Here is a 24764-nt window from a genome sequence, read left to right on the forward strand (position 1 = left end):
TTTCCTCTTTTATTTTTAGTTTATTTTTACTGGAGTATAGCTCCTTTACAATGTTGTGTCTGTTTCCGCTGTACAGCAAAGTGAATCAGTTATACGTACACATATATCCCCTCTTTTTTTTAGATTTCCTTCCCGTTTAGGTCACCACAAGCATTGAGTAGAGTTCCCTGTGCTATGTGGTAGATTCTCATTAGTTATCTCATTTACACATAGCCGTGTATATATGTCAATCCCAATCTCCCAATTCATCTCACTCCCCCTTCTCCCCTTGGTTTCCATAACTTTGTTCCCTACATCTTTGTCTCTATTTCTGCCTTGCAAATAAGTTCATCTGTACCAGAAAATGAATGACCATTTATCTCTGTGGTTTCATTTGGCAATTTTAAAAATAATTAACTGATTTTGTGCAATCTTATTATAATACTCAGTGCATGTGCCCTTTGCTACCTCAGGCTTGCATACTTTTTCAGGACATCTGGTAGGGTCAGGATTGGCCACGTTGGGGGCCACTCATTGACTGCTTTACAGTAAACTTCTAATCAAAGTACTGGAAAATAATAAATCATCATTTATGCTGCCAACTCGATATCAGGGAAAAAACGGACTCCAATCTTGCTAGCTGGGAAATACTGTCTCTCTTCTCTGTTTCTTGCAACCTTGGGACCAATCCAAGTTTGAGTTGCTGAGAGCAGGAGTTTTCAGCTTGGCTCTTGGTCAGACGTGCTGATGCAGAGCTGTCCTATGACGAAATTCTCACAGAGAATTCGAGGAAAGACCATGGTTTTGCTGCTGAGCACCTCCCTGATCCTTGAGGTAAAAGCTGGGAGGTGGACAAATACAGTGACGAAGGTCAGGTGAAGTGAGGAGAAAAATAAAGTATAGTCTAGTACGTCAGCTGTTGCACAGATTGACGTCGCTCAGAGCACAGGCGTTCCAGGCCAGTGTGAGTGACACTGGATAAGAAGTTGACTGACGACTCCCACCTCAACCTACTCGGCACAGAGTCCGGTCCCATGAATTCCCAAACACTACTCCTTTTGTCACTCCCTCCTGGGGCACAGCCCACCCCGCCCCTGCTCAGCAGTCTCCTCCGGACAAGCATGCCCTCTCGGAAGTTTGGGGGTCTTCAGGGCTCTGTGTGTTACGTCCTGGGTCCTACCGATGAGCAAGAGAGCTGGAAATGAAAGTCACAGGGTACTGTCGGGTAGTTCCTTGTAATCACATGCCCTAGGAGCCTGAGGTTACCCTGCCTGATGTTGGGGAAGGAATTTGGACTCTGCTTTTGAGTTACGTTTGGTTATGAGTCGTAGAGTTCCTATATTCTTATTTTAACACGTTTTTAAAAAGGAGGGTAAGCAAAGTGAGTGAGTGATAATATACTAAAAGAGAAATACTCAAAATTATTAGACTTGGGGAGCACCAAGGAAATGCCATTTTATTGGACTTGTAAAAGGCAACGTGCGTGTGACGTTTCCGTGGTGCAGCGGTCAGCACGTTCGCCTTACACGCGAAAGGTCCCCGGTTCGAAACCGGGCGGAAACAGTACCCTTCTCAGGCTTTTGCCACTTTACCCACAAGTACAACTACTTCCTTACTACTTGCTGCCCTCTCTAAGGTGCCCGACCTCAAAACAAAGGGTTTCCAACCTATCCTCACAACAGCAGTGCTCAGAACTACATCTTGTTAAAGTACTTACTGCATTTTAACATTTCTGTAGGTTCCTCGGACTCCAACGTCTTTTACATTGTGTGAATTATGAGTATGTCCTTCCGGTCTGTGCCTAGTGTTTTTCTCTCCGAATGGACTTTTGAGGAAAAACGTGCTCAGTTTTTGTTGTTTGGTTTTGCGGGGTGGGGGTGGGGGTGGGGGTGGGTACAGTGTAGCAATCTTTCTTGTATGCTTAGTGCTTATTATGTCCTGTCTAACATATAGTTGCTCATCTCAAAGGCATGGAGTATTCTGCTAAATTTTCTTCAACAGACTTTACTGTTTTCACTTTCACTGTAGAGGCAAATGATTTGAAATGCAAGCAAATGGCCAGGAAGCAGCTGAGGTACACTTACCGCAATTAGAAATGAATAAGTGAATAAATGCCATCAGACAAACAAGGATGTAAATCAAACAAACGAAAACCAAAAGGTGATGTTTCCAGATGTCTTCCATCTCTGGCATTTTCTTTTTTTCCTTGCCAGAAATATTTTCAAAAACCTTCAATATAAAATTTGTGTGTGGAGAAGGTGGAAAGCAATGGAGGAGGGGGTGGAGGAAATGAATCAGAAACGTTTCCCGTCCCCAGAAAGTACACGTGGATTTTGTGTCCGGCAGAGGCCGTTGCTTAACCTCACTGTCTTTTCCTTTTTCTCCTAGTTCCCGGGGTCCGCGTTGGTACCCCCGTCAATACCCTCGGGGACTCGGTCTGCAGTCCGCCTTGATCCGGGTCTCTCTGCTCAGGTGTTTGCACAACGCGGTCAAGGCCAAGCCGCCCCTTCTCCGGAAGCCCAGGCTGCGCGCCGGGATCCGTAGGCCGACTCGCCTCAGCCACCTAGGCTTGCCTGGGAGGGGTGGCCGCTCGCTGCCACGAGTCGTCCTTTGGGCGCAGAGACCTGTCGCTTACGTGGGTTCAAAAGGCAGTTGCCTTTAGGCACAGAACAGTCCCGGCCGGGCTCGGAACGTGGTTAGGGTGGGTTTACCGGCGTGTGTGTTTAGAGACAAGTCTGTGGGACAGACGTACGCGGAATGGGGCGCGGGGGCCCTCGCAGGCAGGGTATCGAGGCCGGCAGGGGCTCCTCTCGGACACTTCAGGGGCTCGGCATCCCGCTCAACTCAAGGTGCGCGCCCGGCGGGCGGAGATGGTCCGCGTTGCTACCAGGAAGCCCGCCTCTTCCCGGAGTCAGGACCATGAACAGCGCACTCTGCATTTGCCGGGCTGTGTGAAGGATTTCTCAGAAGAGAGAAAGGACAGGGGGGAATGTTCTGATATAGTATATTGAGCTGGTGGTGTGTGTGTTTTAGGCACCGATTTTTTTTATTTACAAAACACAGGAAGTACCGCATACAGTATTTCTACTTGATGGTTATGGAAGAAATGTTCACATATTAAGGTGTGGGGAAGTCATGGCTTACATATGATTTAACTAAAACTTAACCCTGACTAGAGCAGCCTGTTTTGCGACCTATTAAACATACCTTTTACATCAGCGTTAACCATTTAAAAAACCCAAAAAAACATAAAACAAAACCATACCGTTACATCTGCTTTAACCATTTAACTTTTACCATTACCAGAAGTAAAAATGTCTGTTTTAAAGATGAAGATTAAACGCCTCCCTTCCTGGGACGCCAGTGCCAGTAGCACTTCCTCTCTACAGGGACCCTGGCTCTTGTCCCTCGTGGACTAAGGGGAGTCACATGATCTGAATGCCTGGGAGTTTTCTCAAATGTTTGGGGGAATTTTAGCTGGCTTTTGCTTAGATTAGGTCAGACTAGATCTCAGATTCTGTGAACTTTGAGAGGACAAAAGTATGACAGACAGAAAGCAGTGTTTCTAAAAGAGTTGCCTATCACCTAAACATCTGATGGCTATTTTATTATGTGGCCCTGAAGATTATGGCCTGAAATCCTCTCCCTGGCCACTCCTGTGTCTTCAGCTTCATTTCGTACCTCACTGCCCCCTCTCTCCCAACCAGCAGCCCTTTGTCCTGCCTGCCAGCAGTTCCTCTTGTTTCCCAGGGATGTGTGCACATATCATTCGTTCTACCCCAAATACTCCTCTATACCTAGTGAACATCTCCTCAGCCTTGAAACTTGACCTCTACCATTACTCCTTCCGACAAAACTTTCTAAGTAAATCTTCACATTTCTGTTAGCACTGTACACCTCTCTTTCATTGCAAAAGCCAGTTAGGTGAAAGATGGCAAGGCTGGGATGAGAACGCATTGCACTCTGGATTCCAAGTTTGGGCCGTCAAGAACATTACCATGCCGTGCCTGTCTCTCAACATCCAAGGTCCTTCTCTCGAGGCAGTTGTACATTTTGAGGCATCGCTTTTGCCCAATTTGAAAACTAAAATAAACATACAACCAAATTGTCTAAAAAGAGCATGTCTGTCTGTTTGAAATGTATGTGGTATTAAATCAGTTCCTAAATTCCCACATTCCATGTCAAATTTGATTTCTGGAATGTGTGTACCTTTACTGAAGGACTGAATTCTTGCCTCGTTTTGCCTTTACCGTTGACTTTTGCATGCTTTTATCCGATGCATGGTTTATCACAGAATTTGCCCATGATTCTCCCTCTTAGTGAGGCTTACTCTTTTAACAGTAAGAGGAAAAGATGTGATTCTTACAGCCGAACGCATTTCCAAACCAAATAGATGTGCACTATTTTTTAACGCTTAATTAAAGAGAATACAGGGCAGTCATTAGTCATCCGCGCACACATCGTCAGGGTCCAATAGAAGCACATCCGAATATATGACGCGGGTGGAAGCATGGCAGATTAACAGATTGATTGCAAAAATTTGCAAAGAGCACTCGCAGGAGAAAACTTGCTTTCAGGGAATGACATTCTTGCTATCACGTACGGAATGTTCTAAGGGTTACAATTCTTATGATTTTAAATATAGAAATTGAAAACAACGTTGTAGTATATACACTCACCGCGAATTACATGAATCTGTCGGAGGCAACGGTTTTGCGGTTATTTCCATCCTCACCCCGGAACCAGCGACTTCGGAGGTTTCATTTAATTAAATACGCGTGTTTAAGGTCTTGTTCCACGCAGGGGCCAGTGGCGCAATGGATAACGCGTCTGACTACGGATCAGAAGAGTCTAGGTTCGACTCCTGGCTGGCTCGGAATCCTTTTGACACCCAATCAACCTTGCAATTGACACGCCGACCAATTCTTCAAACTTTCTCCGATCGCAAGGACGTGCTGGGAAAAGCTCCCTCACCTTCCTTCTTGTTGCCCCACAGGGCAATCAATCCCGCCTCTTGCGCAACTCGGAAGGACCCTTCAAAGGCGATCGCAGGAACGTTCACAATCTAACCTTTTCTGGTTTCAATCTCATACCGCAAATATGGAGAAAGGTTCAGTCTCACACGGCGAATATGGAGAAAGGATCACACAGAGACACCTATACACAGATTCAAATCAAAGAGGCTTTAAGAAAAAAGAAGAGGAGGAGGAAGAACAAGAAGAAAGAAAGAAAGAATCAATGTGGATCTACGAGTGTCTTCACCAATATTAGCTTCTCAACCCCTTCCGAAGAGTGAGACGAGAGGCTTTGACTGAGGCAATGGTAAATCTAGAAAGGCCGGGCTTGTGCGGGCCGGATATTGGAGCTGGTCCTGACCACCACGCACTCCACATTCCATGCCGCAGCTTGCTTCCCAGGACCGCGACTTCCAGAAGAGCGCTGGTTAGACAGTTCCAAAATGCCGGTGTGTGTGTGACGTGTATGATTTTTTCTTTTTCTTTTTCTTTGAGTAACCTGTGCCTTCCAAGTCTCAGAGACGTGTAACCACCTTGGGTGGTAAGGAGTAAAAGCAAGCGTGGCCCGTACGGGGATCGAACCCGCGACCTTGGCGTTATTAGCACCACGCTCTAACCAACTGAGCTAACCGGCCGAGACGTGACGTACTTCTTCACTTAAAACTTTTAACCACCATTTCCCGCAGTACCTCTTCGGCCAAAGACAAACGTTTACTTTTCACGGTCCTCGGACACCTAGCTGCTCCATGTGTAACCCACCAAAGATCTGCTGTGCCCTCTACACAGAGAGCCAAACTCGGACAGCAGCCCTTTGTCCAAAAGGAAGCCTTGGGTTGCACGGCGCCGAGCCATTTACACAACAGCACATACTTCCATGGATTCCCCCGGCCGTTGGCCGCAGCTTCCTCCAAAAACGTCGGCTTCCTCTTTCACGTCCAGGAGTACGACTGAAAACCGGTGTGCCTTCTTTCCGTTTGGTTTTCTTTCAGGAGACAGCGTCTCATTCTGTTTATTTTGGGTGGAAAGCAACAACCACCACCAAATTCTCCTGAGAGAAGCTACACTTGGAACGTAACCTTTGAAAGAGGTTGGGGGGTGGGGGCGGGGAAGGAGAGAGGGCGCAAGAGGAACGAAAGAGGAGAATAAGGGCGAGGCGTTCGGGGGCCGGTTAGCTCAGTTGGTTAGAGCGTGGTGCTAATAACGCCAAGGTCGCGGGTTCGATCCCCGTACTGGCCACTCCTTCACGATCACCTCCGCAGGGAATTCCCCTGCCGTAATCCCTCAGGAAGAAACTTGCTTCTTAACCTACGCACACCTGCGAAAAGGGTAGAGTCCTCTCTATAATAACATGTTCCAAGTCCACCATCCCTCGCCGACCTTTTATCCACTCCTTACCCAACTCGGCCCTCGGCCTACTACAACTTCAGCCTTCTTCCCAGCAGGCAGTGTACTCTTTCCTCCGGGACCAGCGGCTGAGGACAGAGACACGTGCAGGGCCAGAGGACGCAAGAGTGGGAGCTCGACCTAACACGAAAAATGGGCGGGAAAAAGTGGAAAAGATTACTGGCAACCTTTGGTTACAAGCTTATTCGCTTTTCAATTCTCTTTCCAAAGTAGTTGCGCAATCAACGTCCTTTCTCAAATCCTCAAGAGATACAAAGTAAATAGGCGTTCTTTCAAAGGTCGTTCTTTCCACGTCTCTGACGACTCTTTCAGAGGAACTGACAGCCGAGATTGCCCTGTGAGGAAGGACCACGCCAGGCGGACTGGTTCAGGATACTTCCTCTTCCCTCCATGTCAGCAGCTCTTTGAACACTTTGAGCAAGAAACACAAAACACAGACTTTTCTTTTCTTTTCTTAAGGACAGGAATCGAATCTGGATTCCTTAGACAGACGTGCATCTCATATCGTTGCTTCTGACTTGAAAGGACAGTTCAGTATCATGGTAACTTCTCTGATCTTTGTGGGAAGTCCTGCCCCAGACTTGTACAGTTTCCCTACCTGCGTGCGCTGACCAGTGCTAAGCTCCACGTGGAGTGCTTTCTGGAGGTTTCTCTTCTCGCGGCTCTCTCCTTTCCGGTACTCTGTCCTGCCAGCTTTAGCTGCCTTGGTCTCCTGGACTATCCGCCCCGTCACTTCAACTCAGGGAGTTCACCAGCCTCCGCCTGGGTTCCTGTTCCAAGCACTGGGGCCTGGAAACTCTCTCAAGGCTGCAATCCCAGGTCTCACCTCATGCCCAGAAAACTCGCTCGTTCCTTTCTTTCTGTCAGGGAGCACCATCCTTCTTTGCCTGATGTTTGGTGTCTTGAAAACTCTTTCGTCTATTTTGTCAGGTTTTGCTTCTTTCAAGCAGGAGGGTGTATCTGATCCTTGAGATTTCGTCTTAACTGGAAACAGGACTTTCTGCCCTTTAGAAGACGAAGGGGGAAAGCTGAGGCCTCTTCGGTGTGTGCTGGGGGTTGCAGGCTCCGAGGGAGCAGAGGCAGGCGGGCTGCTTAGTGCAGCGGCCTGTCTCAGGGCAGTTGGCATTGCCTTCCTGGGAAACGTGGGGCCTCATGTTGCGTGTGGCAAGCAGTGTGCTCAGGTATTGCACTGGGGCTCCAGGCTGCAACTGGGCCAAACTGTCTGGAGGGCTCAGGCTACAGGCCTCAGCGCCGGTCAGGTGGTTTCCTCTGGTGTGTGAGTGTGATGTGTGTGTGTGTGTGTGTGTTGGGGGGTGAGGGGGGGGCGGGGTTTGGGCCAGGGCTGTTTGCGGGAGAGGAGGGCTCTTGTGTGAGAGCAGGGCTGAGTCCAGGAGTGCTGAGGGGCCGATGCCGCCAAAACGGGCATTCGGATCTCTGTCCGGCTGGAAGGCTGAAGGTGGGAGTTTTCTGATGAGGGGGTGGGAGCCTTGGAGGGCGTGGGATCCGGGCACTCTTTCCTTATCGCCGCCCCGCTGTCGCCCGCGGGGCATCGGAACACCTACGTGCTCCGTCAGTGCCTCACCGTGGGTGAATTCCGGTCGTCCTCTTGGTGGCCTGGAGATGACTGCCACTTAGCACAGCCTCAGAGGCTGAGATTGGATGAATCAGTGGGACCCGCCCAGCACCTGAGTCCACCGGAATGACCCCGCTCCGTCCTTCCTTCCCTTGCTGCCTCTAGTACCCTTTCTCTCTCTCTCCCCACACACACCCCCGTCTCTCCTTTCCATTAGGTTACTACTTCTCTGTGGTACCCTTTTCCCAATACTTTATTGAAGTATATTTTTAAATGAAAAGCGTTTATGTGTAGTTTGAGCTGATAAACTTTACCGATGTATCCTACTCCCATGTGACCACCACCCAGATGGAGACTGAGAACATTCCCATTAGTCCAGAAAATCGCCTTATGCCCCCTTACCAGACAAGACTGCATCCTGCAAGCTAATCGCTGTCTGATTTCTAGCACCAGACAGTTTGCCTGCTCTTGAACTTCATAGAAGTGGAATCATATAGCATATCCTACTGTGAGGCATTTTGGGGGTCCAGCATGATATTTCTGAGAGTGATCTGAGTCCTTCCACGTGCAGCAAGTCACAGAACTTTGTTGCGCTTATTGCTGGGAAGTTGATTCTTTCGATTTTATAAACAAACCAAAATTTGTCTGTATATACAAGGACACATGACATAGCTCATGAGGTTCATAGTGGGGAAAAAGGAGCTCAGCGTGACGGCCTGTCAGCAGAGTGGCGCAGCGGGAGCGTGCTGGGCCCATAACCCAGAGGTCGATGGATCGAAACCATCCTCTGCTAAGCTTCCTTCTTCTAACGCCCAGTTCTTTTCTCCTGGATCGCACGCACGACATAGCGAGAAGAAATTTCGTCAACTTACACATGCACCTTCTTCTTCGACCACCTCTAGAATCCATTGCCACCCCCTACCTAACCACTGAAAACCAGTTAGCGTTTTCCTTTCCCCTCCTTTTCCTTTCCTTTCCTTTTCTTTTTTCTTTTGCCAGTTGGGAGGGGGGGACGGGGGTGGGGAGCACAATCCACCCTCCTCACTCATTTCAAAAGAGAGGCGAATCTCTAGCCCTTCTCACTCGAGAATACTTTAAAAATTTACCGTTCGTTTCCAATGGATCAGTATCATTTCTTCCAGGAAATAAAATACACACTTCACTCCAGTTAGGGTTTTATACTTTCTTTACACTCGAAAGAAAAACATTTTTTCTTGATTTCTGCCCGATGACTATGTCGCATTTTTACTTGGGCTCGAGTCTCCTACCCTTTGTCGCCTCTTTTTTCGCTCCTACGCATGATTTATCAAATTTAGATCAAGTTAATGCGAAAGCTTTGTGAATCCTTTTTGAAAGCAATACATGTTGCAATTACCATGAAGACGCCATTCGCGTGCACTCTATGGGAAAAACAGAAGCAAAGGAGTTAAATGTGAAATGGCAGGAGAAAATGAAATGAATGTGTTAAAATAAAAACATCTGTGCATCACTATCTAACTGTCAAGCTCAGGGGGGAAAAACACACACATGGAAGTCTTAGGAAAAAAAATTTTTTCCCGTTTTTTGAGGAAAACTTTTTAGTGAAAGTACTCTTTAGTGAGTCCTTACATCATGACAAGGAAGTATAAATTCCTCCAAAACAGGAAGCACCCTAAATAATGAGAATTTTAAAAAATCAAATGGAAAACTAGAAATGAGCTGAAGATGGCGATAGAGGGACCTGTTCTCTTCCTCTACCTGTTGCTTTGAAGGTGTTCTTATCTGGACGTCCACTAAACCAACACTCTTCCACTTATTTTGCCTGCTTACCCTCTAAATTGTTCAGAGGAGGGAACAGCCAGGTTCTGACCAAAACTCTGGGTCCTTTGGCTCTGCAACGTGTGCCACCATGCGATGGAAGGGAGGGTTTACGCCTTCAAGACACCTTTCCTATGGGTCCCCAAGAGGTCGAGGCCACATCACTTCCATGTGTGAGATGTGATGAGATAAGCAGTAAACCACGCTCTAAGAGTAGAGAGCAATTGCACTCAGCCAGCCAAGCAAGAACACTCGAGTATCTGGGAAGGACACGTGCAATGCACAATTCTTTTGTCAAGATAGAAGATAAAAGGGCAAATGGCACAGTCCCCACCACTGGAAAAGTCGACGAGGATGGGATTCGAACCCACGCGTGCAAAGCACAATGGATTAGCAGTCCATCACCTTAACCACTCGGCCACCTCGTCCCACAATTGAAAAGTGCTTTTGAATACTTTTTAAAAATCTTGCTTTTGGCAAAGCCTTACCTTTTCATCTTTCTGTACAATACCGTTCTCCAAAGTGCAGTCATTTTAAAAGAATTTTCACACAGAACCAGTTCTTTCCCCCTTTCTCCTGGGAGCCTTTCACACTTTGATAATCTTTTAACCTGCTCGTGTCTCCAGCCTTAATTGTCATCCTTCCTCAGTATTCGCATTGCCTTCCAGTCAAGATAAAATTTTTTCTATTCCCCCCAAGCTCCATAATCTTCTCATTCTTCACCGGCAACATTCTAGTCCCCACCTCTGCCCTCACTTCACCTGTCTTCATTCTCTACACGTTCCTCAGATCTCAGTTTGGGCCTTACAGCTCTCCTCCCCGTCTCCCTCCTCTCCCCCTTCCCTTCCTCTTCCCCCCCCACCCCTCATCCTCCGTCGAAAAGCCCTTCTTACTGAGCTTTTACAGTTGAAAAAATTTCGAGAATACGTTTTCTCTCAAAACATATTCTCATTCCGTTTCTGCCACAGAATTTTATCCTAATACTATGTATTTTTATGCTCAATTACCCAATCATGCCACTATGCAATAGAAAGTATTTATTTACATTAACTGGAATCTAAATTTCAGTTATTTCCAGTGACTATAAATCTGTGTTTAAGTGTTTTTTTTTTTCTGACTTGAATTACCTTCACATTTAGTAAGAGCATTCAGTAAAAATATTAATAGCTAATTTTGATAAGGAAGTTGTTACATATGTAAAGTAGAATTGCATTAGTAAGACATTTTTTAGTGAAAGGGCAGGGAATATTTTCTCCCATCAATTCATGCGTTTGTGGATGAAAACTTCTTATGGCTGGAATAAGAAGAATTCGGTGAAAATTAGCAAAAAGACCATTAGTTTTGAATAAGTGTGTGGCTTACAAAAGGTGCTTTTATGATTATTTAAGGTGCATTATTAAAAGTAGAATCTTCAATACATTTCCACTGTTCATCTAAATTTAACAAACGGTGGCAATAAGTAGGAGTGATAGTGAGCAGGGGTCTAGTAACTATATAAAAATTATTTTTACAAAATATGGATTTCTATTTGACAGAGTCAAGGAGAATAATTTTTTTACGAGTCTGAATAAGTGTAAAACTATTAAAGCACTAACTTTCTATGATATATATGTATGTTCCCTTCATTAAAACTGTAGTGTTCGTAGTTGGAAGTAGATGAAGAATTTGTCACTTTCTCCTCTGTGAAACTGTATAAAATACACAAAGGAAACGCAGCCCTGTGTCTTGTTTACAGGTGAGACTTTGGAGACACGAATATTCCCATTTGTTTTTTGTCAACAGGGAATATTTTTACCCCTGAAGTAACGTGCCACAGTAAAATGTTGTATAAAAAGTAATAGAATGGCATGATTTGCAAGGGAATGTGAAAGTAGAATCCGTTCACATCCATCGTGAGCCAGCGCGCGATCAGGAAGATACATTTTAGGAAAATGTTTCACTGTCTCCTACTGGATCTGGCCATCTCCAGAGTAGCAACGCTGTAGTTGAGTTGCTCTGGGGTACAGTGCTCTCGCTTTTTCCATCTTCCTTAAACACTAGAGCTGAGTTTTCCTGTTCACATTTCTTTTCTCCTCGCCTCTTCCATCCCGGGCTCTCTCCAAAACTAAACGACCCCAGCAATTCCTAGGACGACCACTCTTTTCGAACAGGCAGAAGAGGGTCCGAGCTCTGGGCCAGACCAGGAACCGCAGAGAAAGCCGAGGAGCAGCGCGCCCAGCAAAGTCTTCAGGGAACCCTCGCTAGGAAATGTCGGGGTCGCGTGGAGTAAACTCCGCCGTCAACAGAGAAAAATCTATATAATTCAGTTCATTTGCCCGCTTTTCGAGAACAGGCAAAGTTCCAGGTGCAAACGCCAAAAGCGGCGCGTGCAACATTCCTGCTTCAGTTCCTCCCACCTCCCACTCGCTTTGGTCAGGTATTTCATGTCCTTCCCAGATACTCGAGTGTTCTTGCTTGGCTGGCTGAGTGCAATTGCTCTCTACTCTTAGAGCGTGGTTTACTGCTTATCTCATCACATCTCACACATGGAAGTGATGTGGCCTCGACCTCTTGGGGACCCATAGGAAAGGTGTCTTGAAGGCGTAAACCCTCCCTTCCATCGCATGGTGGCACACGTTGCAGAGCCAAAGGACCCAGAGTTTTGGTCAGAACCTGGCTGTTCCCTCCTCTGAACAATTTAGAGGGTAAGCAGGCAAAATAAGTGGAAGAGTGTTGGTTTAGTGGACGTCCAGATAAGAACACCTTCAAAGCAACAGGTAGAGGAAGAGAACAGGTCCCTCTATCGCCATCTTCAGCTCATTTCTAGTTTTCCATTTGATTTTTTAAAATTCTCATTATTTAGGGTGCTTCCTGTTTTGGAGGAATTTATACTTCCTTGTCATGATGTAAGGACTCACTAAAGAGTACTTTCACTAAAAAGTTTTCCTCAAAAAACGGGAAAAAATTTTTTTTCCTAAGACTTCCATGTGTGTGTTTTTCCCCCCTGAGCTTGACAGTTAGATAGTGATGCACAGATGTTTTTATTTTAACACATTCATTTCATTTTCTCCTGCCATTTCACATTTAACTCCTTTGCTTCTGTTTTTCCCATAGAGTGCACGCGAATGGCGTCTTCATGGTAATTGCAACATGTATTGCTTTCAAAAAGGATTCACAAAGCTTTCGCATTAACTTGATCTAAATTTGATAAATCATGCGTAGGAGCGAAAAAAGAGGCGACAAAGGGTAGGAGACTCGAGCCCAAGTAAAAATGCGACATAGTCATCGGGCAGAAATCAAGAAAAAATGTTTTTCTTTCGAGTGTAAAGAAAGTATAAAACCCTAACTGGAGTGAAGTGTGTATTTTATTTCCTGGAAGAAATGATACTGATCCATTGGAAACGAACGGTAAATTTTTAAAGTATTCTCGAGTGAGAAGGGCTAGAGATTCGCCTCTCTTTTGAAATGAGTGAGGAGGGTGGATTGTGCTCCCCACCCCCGTCCCCCCCTCCCAACTGGCAAAAGAAAAAAGAAAAGGAAAGGAAAGGAAAAGGAGGGGAAAGGAAAACGCTAACTGGTTTTCAGTGGTTAGGTAGGGGGTGGCAATGGATTCTAGAGGTGGTCGAAGAAGAAGGTGCATGTGTAAGTTGACGAAATTTCTTCTCGCTATGTCGTGCGTGCGATCCAGGAGAAAAGAACTGGGCGTTAGAAGAAGGAAGCTTAGCAGAGGATGGTTTCGATCCATCGACCTCTGGGTTATGGGCCCAGCACGCTCCCGCTGCGCCACTCTGCTGACAGGCCGTCACGCTGAGCTCCTTTTTCCCCACTATGAACCTCATGAGCTATGTCATGTGTCCTTGTATATACAGACAAATTTTGGTTTGTTTATAAAATCGAAAGAATCAACTTCCCAGCAATAAGCGCAACAAAGTTCTGTGACTTGCTGCACGTGGAAGGACTCAGATCACTCTCAGAAATATCATGCTGGACCCCCAAAATGCCTCACAGTAGGATATGCTATATGATTCCACTTCTATGAAGTTCAAGAGCAGGCAAACTGTCTGGTGCTAGAAATCAGACAGCGATTAGCTTGCAGGATGCAGTCTTGTCTGGTAAGGGGGCATAAGGCGATTTTCTGGACTAATGGGAATGTTCTCAGTCTCCATCTGGGTGGTGGTCACATGGGAGTAGGATACATCGGTAAAGTTTATCAGCTCAAACTACACATAAACGCTTTTCATTTAAAAATATACTTCAATAAAGTATTGGGAAAAGGGTACCACAGAGAAGTAGTAACCTAATGGAAAGGAGAGACGGGGGTGTGTGTGGGGAGAGAGAGAGAAAGGGTACTAGAGGCAGCAAGGGAAGGAAGGACGGAGCGGGGTCATTCCGGTGGACTCAGGTGCTGGGCGGGTCCCACTGATTCATCCAATCTCAGCCTCTGAGGCTGTGCTAAGTGGCAGTCATCTCCAGGCCACCAAGAGGACGACCGGAATTCACCCACGGTGAGGCACTGACGGAGCACGTAGGTGTTCCGATGCCCCGCGGGCGACAGCGGGGCGGCGATAAGGAAAGAGTGCCCGGATCCCACGCCCTCCAAGGCTCCCACCCCCTCATCAGAAAACTCCCACCTTCAGCCTTCCAGCCGGACAGAGATCCGAATGCCCGTTTTGGCGGCATCGGCCCCTCAGCACTCCTGGACTCAGCCCTGCTCTCACACAAGAGCCCTCCTCTCCCGCAAACAGCCCTGGCCCAAACCCCGCCCCCCCCTCACCCCCCAACACACACACACACACACACATCACACTCACACACCAGAGGAAACCACCTGACCGGCGCTGAGGCCTGTAGCCTGAGCCCTCCAGACAGTTTGGCCCAGTTGCAGCCTGGAGCCCCAGTGCAATACCTGAGCACACTGCTTGCCACACGCAACATGAGGCCCCACGTTTCCCAGGAAGGCAATGCCAACTGCCCTGAGACAGGCCGCTGCACTAAGCAGCCCGCCTGCCTCTGCTCCCTCGGAGCCTGCAACCCCCAGCACACACCGAAGAGGCCTCAGCTTTCCCCCTTCGTCTTCTAAAGGGCAGAAAGTCCTGTTTCCAGTTAAGACGAAATCTCAAGGATCAGATACACCCTCCTGCTTGAAAGAAGCAAAACCTGACAAAATAGACGAAAGAGTTTTCAAGACACCAAACATCAGGCAAAGAAGGATGGTGCTCCCTGACAGAAAGAAAGGAACGAGCGAGTTTTCTGGGCATGAGGTGAGACCTGGGATTGCAGCCTTGAGAGAGTTTCCAGGCCCCAGTGCTTGGAACAGGAACCCAGGCGGAGGCTGGTGAACTCCCTGAGTTGAAGTGACGGGGCGGATAGTCCAGGAGACCAAGGCAGCTAAAGCTGGCAGGACAGAGTACCGGAAAGGAGAGAGCCGCGAGAAGAGAAACCTCCAGAAAGCACTCCACGTGGAGCTTAGCACTGGTCAGCGCACGCAGGTAGGGAAACTGTACAAGTCTGGGGCAGGACTTCCCACAAAGATCAGAGAAGTTACCATGATACTGAACTGTCCTTTCAAGTCAGAAGCAACGATATGAGATGCACGTCTGTCTAAGGAATCCAGATTCGATTCCTGTCCTTAAGAAAAGAAAAGAAAAGTCTGTGTTTTGTGTTTCTTGCTCAAAGTGTTCAAAGAGCTGCTGACATGGAGGGAAGAGGAAGTATCCTGAACCAGTCCGCCTGGCGTGGTCCTTCCTCACAGGGCAATCTCGGCTGTCAGTTCCTCTGAAAGAGTCGTCAGAGACGTGGAAAGAACGACCTTTGAAAGAACGCCTATTTACTTTGTATCTCTTGAGGATTTGAGAAAGGACGTTGATTGCGCAACTACTTTGGAAAGAGAATTGAAAAGCGAATAAGCTTGTAACCAAAGGTTGCCAGTAATCTTTTCCACTTTTTCCCGCCCATTTTTCGTGTTAGGTCGAGCTCCCACTCTTGCGTCCTCTGGCCCTGCACGTGTCTCTGTCCTCAGCCGCTGGTCCCGGAGGAAAGAGTACACTGCCTGCTGGGAAGAAGGCTGAAGTTGTAGTAGGCCGAGGGCCGAGTTGGGTAAGGAGTGGATAAAAGGTCGGCGAGGGATGGTGGACTTGGAACATGTTATTATAGAGAGGACTCTACCCTTTTCGCAGGTGTGCGTAGGTTAAGAAGCAAGTTTCTTCCTGAGGGATTACGGCAGGGGAATTCCCTGCGGAGGTGATCGTGAAGGAGTGGCCAGTACGGGGATCGAACCCGCGACCTTGGCGTTATTAGCACCACGCTCTAACCAACTGAGCTAACCGGCCCCCGAACGCCTCGCCCTTATTCTCCTCTTTCGTTCCTCTTGCGCCCTCTCTCCTTCCCCGCCCCCACCCCCCAACCTCTTTCAAAGGTTACGTTCCAAGTGTAGCTTCTCTCAGGAGAATTTGGTGGTGGTTGTTGCTTTCCACCCAAAATAAACAGAATGAGACGCTGTCTCCTGAAAGAAAACCAAACGGAAAGAAGGCACACCGGTTTTCAGTCGTACTCCTGGACGTGAAAGAGGAAGCCGACGTTTTTGGAGGAAGCTGCGGCCAACGGCCGGGGGAATCCATGGAAGTATGTGCTGTTGTGTAAATGGCTCGGCGCCGTGCAACCCAAGGCTTCCTTTTGGACAAAGGGCTGCTGTCCGAGTTTGGCTCTCTGTGTAGAGGGCACAGCAGATCTTTGGTGGGTTACACATGGAGCAGCTAGGTGTCCGAGGACCGTGAAAAGTAAACGTTTGTCTTTGGCCGAAGAGGTACTGCGGGAAATGGTGGTTAAAAGTTTTAAGTGAAGAAGTACGTCACGTCTCGGCCGGTTAGCTCAGTTGGTTAGAGCGTGGTGCTAATAACGCCAAGGTCGCGGGTTCGATCCCCGTACGGGCCACGCTTGCTTTTACTCCTTACCACCCAAGGTGGTTACACGTCTCTGAGACTTGGAAGGCACAGGTTACTCAAAGAAAAAGAAAAAGAAAAAATCATACACGTCACACACACACCGGCATTTTGGAACTGTCTAACCAGCGCTCTTCTGGAAGTCGCGGTCCTGGGAAGCAAGCTGCGGCATGGAATGTGGAGTGCGTGGTGGTCAGGACCAGCTCCAATATCCGGCCCGCACAAGCCCGGCCTTTCTAGATTTACCATTGCCTCAGTCAAAGCCTCTCGTCTCACTCTTCGGAAGGGGTTGAGAAGCTAATATTGGTGAAGACACTCGTAGATCCACATTGATTCTTTCTTTCTTTCTTCTTGTTCTTCCTCCTCCTCTTCTTTTTTCTTAAAGCCTCTTTGATTTGAATCTGTGTATAGGTGTCTCTGTGTGATCCTTTCTCCATATTCGCCGTGTGAGACTGAACCTTTCTCCATATTTGCGGTATGAGATTGAAACCAGAAAAGGTTAGATTGTGAACGTTCCTGCGATCGCCTTTGAAGGGTCCTTCCGAGTTGCGCAAGAGGCGGGATTGATTGCCCTGTGGGGCAACAAGAAGGAAGGTGAGGGAGCTTTTCCCAGCACGTCCTTGCGATCGGAGAAAGTTTGAAGAATTGGTCGGCGTGTCAATTGCAAGGTTGATTGGGTGTCAAAAGGATTCCGAGCCAGCCAGGAGTCGAACCTAGACTCTTCTGATCCGTAGTCAGACGCGTTATCCATTGCGCCACTGGCCCCTGCGTGGAACAAGACCTTAAACACGCGTATTTAATTAAATGAAACCTCCGAAGTCGCTGGTTCCGGGGTGAGGATGGAAATAACCGCAAAACCGTTGCCTCCGACAGATTCATGTAATTCGCGGTGAGTGTATATACTACAACGTTGTTTTCAATTTCTATATTTAAAATCATAAGAATTGTAACCCTTAGAACATTCCGTACGTGATAGCAAGAATGTCATTCCCTGAAAGCAAGTTTTCTCCTGCGAGTGCTCTTTGCAAATTTTTGCAATCAATCTGTTAATCTGCCATGCTTCCACCCGCGTCATATATTCGGATGTGCTTCTATTGGACCCTGACGATGTGTGCGCGGATGACTAATGACTGCCCTGTATTCTCTTTAATTAAGCGTTAAAAAATAGTGCACATCTATTTGGTTTGGAAATGCGTTCGGCTGTAAGAATCACATCTTTTCCTCTTACTGTTAAAAGAGTAAGCCTCACTAAGAGGGAGAATCATGGGCAAATTCTGTGATAAACCATGCATCGGATAAAAGCATGCAAAAGTCAACGGTAAAGGCAAAACGAGGCAAGAATTCAGTCCTTCAGTAAAGGTACACACATTCCAGAAATCAAATTTGACATGGAATGTGGGAATTTAGGAACTGATTTAATACCACATACATTTCAAACAGACAGACATGCTCTTTTTAGACAATTTGGTTGTATGTTTATTTTAGTTTTCAAATTGGGCAAAAGCGATGCCTCAAAATGTACAACTGCCTCGAGAGAAGGACCTTGGATGTTGAGAGACAGGCACGGCATGGTAATGTTCTTGACGGCCCAAACTTGGAATCCAGAGTGCAATGCGTTCTCATCCCAGCCTTGCCATCTTTCACCTAACTGGCTTTTGCAATGAAAGAGAGGTGTACAGTGCTAACAGAAATGTGAAGATTTACTTAGAAAGTTTTGTCGGAAGGAGTAATGGTAGAGGTCAAGTTTCAAGGCTGAGGAGATGTTCACTAGGTATAGAGGAGTATTTGGGGTAGAACGAATGATATGTGCACACATCCCTGGGAAACAAGAGGAACTGCTGGCAGGCAGGACAAAGGGCTGCTGGTTGGGAGAGAGGGGGCAGTGAGGTACGAAATGAAGCTGAAGACACAGGAGTGGCCAGGGAGAGGATTTCAGGCCATAATCTTCAGGGCCACATAATAAAATAGCCATCAGATGTTTAGGTGATAGGCAACTCTTTTAGAAACACTGCTTTCTGTCTGTCATACTTTTGTCCTCTCAAAGTTCACAGAATCTGAGATCTAGTCTGACCTAATCTAAGCAAAAGCCAGCTAAAATTCCCCCAAACATTTGAGAAAACTCCCAGGCATTCAGATCATGTGACTCCCCTTAGTCCACGAGGGACAAGAGCCAGGGTCCCTGTAGAGAGGAAGTGCTACTGGCACTGGCGTCCCAGGAAGGGAGGCGTTTAATCTTCATCTTTAAAACAGACATTTTTACTTCTGGTAATGGTAAAAGTTAAATGGTTAAAGCAGATGTAACGGTATGGTTTTGTTTTATGTTTTTTTGGGTTTTTTAAATGGTTAACGCTGATGTAAAAGGTATGTTTAATAGGTCGCAAAACAGGCTGCTCTAGTCAGGGTTAAGTTTTAGTTAAATCATATGTAAGCCATGACTTCCCCACACCTTAATATGTGAACATTTCTTCCATAACCATCAAGTAGAAATACTGTATGCGGTACTTCCTGTGTTTTGTAAATAAAAAAAATCGGTGCCTAAAACACACACACCACCAGCTCAATATACTATATCAGAACATTCCCCCCTGTCCTTTCTCTCTTCTGAGAAATCCTTCACACAGCCCGGCAAATGCAGAGTGCGCTGTTCATGGTCCTGACTCCGGGAAGAGGCGGGCTTCCTGGTAGCAACGCGGACCATCTCCGCCCGCCGGGCGCGCACCTTGAGTTGAGCGGGATGCCGAGCCCCTGAAGTGTCCGAGAGGAGCCCCTGCCGGCCTCGATACCCTGCCTGCGAGGGCCCCCGCGCCCCATTCCGCGTACGTCTGTCCCACAGACTTGTCTCTAAACACACACGCCGGTAAACCCACCCTAACCACGTTCCGAGCCCGGCCGGGACTGTTCTGTGCCTAAAGGCAACTGCCTTTTGAACCCACGTAAGCGACAGGTCTCTGCGCCCAAAGGACGACTCGTGGCAGCGAGCGGCCACCCCTCCCAGGCAAGCCTAGGTGGCTGAGGCGAGTCGGCCTACGGATCCCGGCGCGCAGCCTGGGCTTCCGGAGAAGGGGCGGCTTGGCCTTGACCGCGTTGTGCAAACACCTGAGCAGAGAGACCCGGATCAAGGCGGACTGCAGACCGAGTCCCCGAGGGTATTGACGGGGGTACCAACGCGGACCCCGGGAACTAGGAGAAAAAGGAAAAGACAGTGAGGTTAAGCAACGGCCTCTGCCGGACACAAAATCCACGTGTACTTTCTGGGGACGGGAAACGTTTCTGATTCATTTCCTCCACCCCCTCCTCCATTGCTTTCCACCTTCTCCACACACAAATTTTATATTGAAGGTTTTTGAAAATATTTCTGGCAAGGAAAAAAAGAAAATGCCAGAGATGGAAGACATCTGGAAACATCACCTTTTGGTTTTCGTTTGTTTGATTTACATCCTTGTTTGTCTGATGGCATTTATTCACTTATTCATTTCTAATTGCGGTAAGTGTACCTCAGCTGCTTCCTGGCCATTTGCTTGCATTTCAAATCATTTGCCTCTACAGTGAAAGTGAAAACAGTAAAGTCTGTTGAAGAAAATTTAGCAGAATACTCCATGCCTTTGAGATGAGCAACTATATGTTAGACAGGACATAATAAGCACTAAGCATACAAGAAAGATTGCTACACTGTACCCACCCCCACCCCCACCCCCACCCCGCAAAACCAAACAACAAAAACTGAGCACGTTTTTCCTCAAAAGTCCATTCGGAGAGAAAAACACTAGGCACAGACCGGAAGGACATACTCATAATTCACACAATGTAAAAGACGTTGGAGTCCGAGGAACCTACAGAAATGTTAAAATGCAGTAAGTACTTTAACAAGATGTAGTTCTGAGCACTGCTGTTGTGAGGATAGGTTGGAAACCCTTTGTTTTGAGGTCGGGCACCTTAGAGAGGGCAGCAAGTAGTAAGGAAGTAGTTGTACTTGTGGGTAAAGTGGCAAAAGCCTGAGAAGGGTACTGTTTCCGCCCGGTTTCGAACCGGGGACCTTTCGCGTGTAAGGCGAACGTGCTGACCGCTGCACCACGGAAACGTCACACGCACGTTGCCTTTTACAAGTCCAATAAAATGGCATTTCCTTGGTGCTCCCCAAGTCTAATAATTTTGAGTATTTCTCTTTTAGTATATTATCACTCACTCACTTTGCTTACCCTCCTTTTTAAAAACGTGTTAAAATAAGAATATAGGAACTCTACGACTCATAACCAAACGTAACTCAAAAGCAGAGTCCAAATTCCTTCCCCAACATCAGGCAGGGTAACCTCAGGCTCCTAGGGCATGTGATTACAAGGAACTACCCGACAGTACCCTGTGACTTTCATTTCCAGCTCTCTTGCTCATCGGTAGGACCCAGGACGTAACACACAGAGCCCTGAAGACCCCCAAACTTCCGAGAGGGCATGCTTGTCCGGAGGAGACTGCTGAGCAGGGGCGGGGTGGGCTGTGCCCCAGGAGGGAGTGACAAAAGGAGTAGTGTTTGGGAATTCATGGGACCGGACTCTGTGCCGAGTAGGTTGAGGTGGGAGTCGTCAGTCAACTTCTTATCCAGTGTCACTCACACTGGCCTGGAACGCCTGTGCTCTGAGCGACGTCAATCTGTGCAACAGCTGACGTACTAGACTATACTTTATTTTTCTCCTCACTTCACCTGACCTTCGTCACTGTATTTGTCCACCTCCCAGCTTTTACCTCAAGGATCAGGGAGGTGCTCAGCAGCAAAACCATGGTCTTTCCTCGAATTCTCTGTGAGAATTTCGTCATAGGACAGCTCTGCATCAGCACGTCTGACCAAGAGCCAAGCTGAAAACTCCTGCTCTCAGCAACTCAAACTTGGATTGGTCCCAAGGTTGCAAGAAACAGAGAAGAGAGACAGTATTTCCCAGCTAGCAAGATTGGAGTCCGTTTTTTCCCTGATATCGAGTTGGCAGCATAAATGATGATTTATTATTTTCCAGTACTTTGATTAGAAGTTTACTGTAAAGCAGTCAATGAGTGGCCCCCAACGTGGCCAATCCTGACCCTACCAGATGTCCTGAAAAAGTATGCAAGCCTGAGGTAGCAAAGGGCACATGCACTGAGTATTATAATAAGATTGCACAAAATCAGTTAATTATTTTTAAAATTGCCAAATGAAACCACAGAGATAAATGGTCATTCATTTTCTGGTACAGATGAACTTATTTGCAAGGCAGAAATAGAGACAAAGATGTAGGGAACAAAGTTATGGAAACCAAGGGGAGAAGGGGGAGTGAGATGAATTGGGAGATTGGGATTGACATATATACACGGCTATGTGTAAATGAGATAACTAATGAGAATCTACCACATAGCACAGGGAACTCTACTCAATGCTTGTGGTGACCTAAACGGGAAGGAAATCTAAAAAAAAGAGGGGATATATGTGTACGTATAACTGATTCACTTTGCTGTACAGCGGAAACAGACACAACATTGTAAAGGAGCTATACTCCAGTAAAAATAAACTAAAAATAAAAGAGGAAACGGTTATAACACTACTTGATTTACACTACTCTAATTTATATTAGAACTTTTCCCTTGTTCTTTTATTGGTTTTGGATTAGTTTGACTAAAGGCAAATGGGTAAAAACAACTCCAGACTAAGTAATGGGTGTGGAAAATAGCTGTAAACATATGAAAGTGCAGAACTTGAAAGCACACCCATCGAAACTAGATCACTTATTCATTAGCCTTGCCCCACACTGTATGGTCCACGTAACAGTAGTGTAGACGTCACTCATCTGGGAGACTGTAGAAGTGGTGACTTTCAGGCCCTGTTGCAGATGTAGTCATCTAAAACCCTCATTGTAATGGACCATACCAGGTCATTCATATGCTCACAAAATTTTGAGAAGCATGGCTCTAAGGCGCTATTCAATGTGCCAAAAAGCTATCTGGCGCAAAATTGGGGAGATCTGAGGGGAGAGGTTGACCATTCAATGAATCAATCAAGAAGAACAAATGTCTCCGTTGTGTTAAAAGTTCTAGGAGGCAAAAATAATTGAAGAGATCACACAAAACCGAACTGGCAATGTCTGACACCTGATCTAAAAGGTAAAGGAAAGAAAAAGAAGCACTCTAGGCAATTCTAATTTCCATCTCATGATTTCTGGGCAAGTAACGTTCTTGGGAGAGTTGTTGATATTATATTTATTTTTTAAGCAAGGGGACTAATGCTGTTCCTATCTCCTCCTAGGACTTGAAGGCATGTCAACTGCAGTTAATTCCAATTTTTGTTTGCCATGTTTAAAACACTTCCTCCTTAGGCCCCACTGGGATTCGAACCCAGGATCTCCTGTTTACTAGACAGGCGCTTTCACCAACTAAGCCACGGAGCCAACTATGACACAAAACTCATTCTTACAGTTTTTGAAGGAGATGTCACTTTCCTGTTTCACCAATGCATTTCTCAAGAATTTTTGATTAATGATAGAGTCTCAGGACTACTTCTCAGAATTTCTATCAAGTTCTTTTACTTTCTCTCGCCTGAAATATGCACAGAAGTTTACATGCTGTGCCAAGACAAGAAAAACTTTCTGAGCCTCTGGACCCTTAAAATAGGCAGCCAAACCATTTCACTTCTAGGAGCTTTTACAACTTCGTTATAGGAGATATTTCTCAGTTTCAAATCTGCAATTGGGAAATGATGGTGCTTATCGGCCTTGAAACATAACATGAACTGGAGCACTTTGAAGGACTTCACCACACCATTTGCTACTCTTACTGTGAAAAAGCAATATCTTACAAAAGAGAAACGTGCTTCCCAATCTTGATTTTGGAGCTATGTGGCAGGTAAAGGCATGCAAAAGGAAAAAAGAAGGTAAGAATTCAGCAAATGTATACATGTTAAGAACGATGTTTGACACAGAGATATAGACAATATAAAACTTAGGTAGACATGTCTTACTTAAAAATGTCATAAAGTTCTTAACTGGTCCTAGTTCCTGAAATCAACAATCAATGCATAAATATCAGAGAGTTGTCCTCCCCTATGAGAATGAGAGGCAGTATGGAATGATGCTTAAGAGCACAAACTGTGATGTCAGGCTCCATTGGTTCTTTGTCCCAAACCTGTCATTATATTTGGGACCTTGGGAAAATAATGTAAAATCTCTATCTCCTGTTTTCATTTACTCAAATTCTTCGGGGAGTGCTGGCAGATGGTGTGGGTTATGACTAGCCTCAATCTATAAGACTTCTACAGGCGTGTTATATCTAGGCCAGGTACACAGCATTGCTTCCTGAGCTGATAGAGAACAGTGTAAGGACACTGCCTGTATCTCTTGCAATAGCAGGCAATTTGTTTCCTTTTGTTGTTTATTTCAACAGCTCGAGTACTTCTGTAAAGGTAGGTCACACTTTCCACTCATTTCTATTTGAAGAACTCTTTCGTTGTAATCAAATCTGTAAGGTTTAAAATTTTCTGCCCAATGCAATACACCTCTCCTATTGTATTTTAAGTATCAGGTATTATGTGTATTAATGGGAAGACTAAGTTAAGTTAGGAACCACCTGCATTTATGCACATCAGAGATGCCTAAAACTTAAAACACACACACACACATACAGACACACACACACAGACACACACACACAAATCCACCCAGCATTAAAGTAATCTCTGAAGTCTTTAAGAACAAAAAAGAGGGCGTGATTAATACTACCTGGGAGAAGTCTGAGCTCTGTGAAGAACCCACCAAAGAACATTGAACTGGCCACTGTTCTTTCTGAAAAACTTGGATTCTATAATGGGACCTTGGTGTGATAGATAACACACCAGTTTTGTGGGGCAGGATGTAACAAAGAGAAGTGGTTCAGTTGTTTATTGGTCCAAATGGAAATATTTTAGGCCCAAGATAGGAAAGAAAACCCTTTGGGTGTGAGGTGAAACTTTGTGAGAGAAACCCACCGAACTTCAAGTTCAACATAAACCAGATGGCTCCATTTCAGATGTCTTTTACACGCTAAAGACAAATCTCATTGGTCTGGTTTGCATTTCAGTGTGCGAATGGGACT

General features: G+C 46.3%; 12 non-coding genes across 12 annotated transcripts; 5 read left to right on the forward strand and 7 right to left on the reverse strand.

Moving 5' to 3' along the window:
* Positions 1-1469: 1469 nt before the first annotated feature.
* Positions 1470-1542, forward strand: TRNAV-UAC (transfer RNA valine (anticodon UAC)). Its single transcript has one exon. It is a non-coding gene; the product is annotated as a tRNA-Val (tRNA).
* A 3240-nt stretch (positions 1543-4782) lies between these two features.
* TRNAR-ACG (transfer RNA arginine (anticodon ACG)) lies at positions 4783-4855 on the forward strand. The gene has a single exon. It is a non-coding gene; the product is annotated as a tRNA-Arg (tRNA).
* Positions 4856-5555: 700 nt separating this feature from the next.
* Positions 5556-5629, reverse strand: TRNAI-AAU (transfer RNA isoleucine (anticodon AAU)). The gene has a single exon. It is a non-coding gene; the product is annotated as a tRNA-Ile (tRNA).
* A 527-nt stretch (positions 5630-6156) lies between these two features.
* On the forward strand, positions 6157-6230 carry TRNAI-AAU (transfer RNA isoleucine (anticodon AAU)). The gene has a single exon. It is a non-coding gene; the product is annotated as a tRNA-Ile (tRNA).
* A 2462-nt stretch (positions 6231-8692) lies between these two features.
* On the forward strand, positions 8693-8764 carry TRNAM-CAU (transfer RNA methionine (anticodon CAU)). Its single transcript has one exon. It is a non-coding gene; the product is annotated as a tRNA-Met (tRNA).
* A 1350-nt stretch (positions 8765-10114) lies between these two features.
* TRNAS-GCU (transfer RNA serine (anticodon GCU)) lies at positions 10115-10196 on the reverse strand. Its single transcript has one exon. It is a non-coding gene; the product is annotated as a tRNA-Ser (tRNA).
* A 3272-nt stretch (positions 10197-13468) lies between these two features.
* TRNAM-CAU (transfer RNA methionine (anticodon CAU)) lies at positions 13469-13540 on the reverse strand. The gene has a single exon. It is a non-coding gene; the product is annotated as a tRNA-Met (tRNA).
* A 2462-nt stretch (positions 13541-16002) lies between these two features.
* Positions 16003-16076, reverse strand: TRNAI-AAU (transfer RNA isoleucine (anticodon AAU)). Its single transcript has one exon. It is a non-coding gene; the product is annotated as a tRNA-Ile (tRNA).
* Positions 16077-16603: 527 nt separating this feature from the next.
* Positions 16604-16677, forward strand: TRNAI-AAU (transfer RNA isoleucine (anticodon AAU)). The gene has a single exon. It is a non-coding gene; the product is annotated as a tRNA-Ile (tRNA).
* A 700-nt stretch (positions 16678-17377) lies between these two features.
* Positions 17378-17450, reverse strand: TRNAR-ACG (transfer RNA arginine (anticodon ACG)). Its single transcript has one exon. It is a non-coding gene; the product is annotated as a tRNA-Arg (tRNA).
* A 3240-nt stretch (positions 17451-20690) lies between these two features.
* Positions 20691-20763, reverse strand: TRNAV-UAC (transfer RNA valine (anticodon UAC)). The gene has a single exon. It is a non-coding gene; the product is annotated as a tRNA-Val (tRNA).
* Positions 20764-23012: 2249 nt separating this feature from the next.
* TRNAT-AGU (transfer RNA threonine (anticodon AGU)) lies at positions 23013-23086 on the reverse strand. Its single transcript has one exon. It is a non-coding gene; the product is annotated as a tRNA-Thr (tRNA).
* Between the last annotated feature and the right edge of the window lie 1678 nt (positions 23087-24764).

Source organism: Globicephala melas, chromosome 11, assembly GCF_963455315.2.
Source record: "Globicephala melas chromosome 11, mGloMel1.2, whole genome shotgun sequence".
Lineage (NCBI taxonomy): Eukaryota > Metazoa > Chordata > Mammalia > Artiodactyla > Delphinidae > Globicephala > Globicephala melas.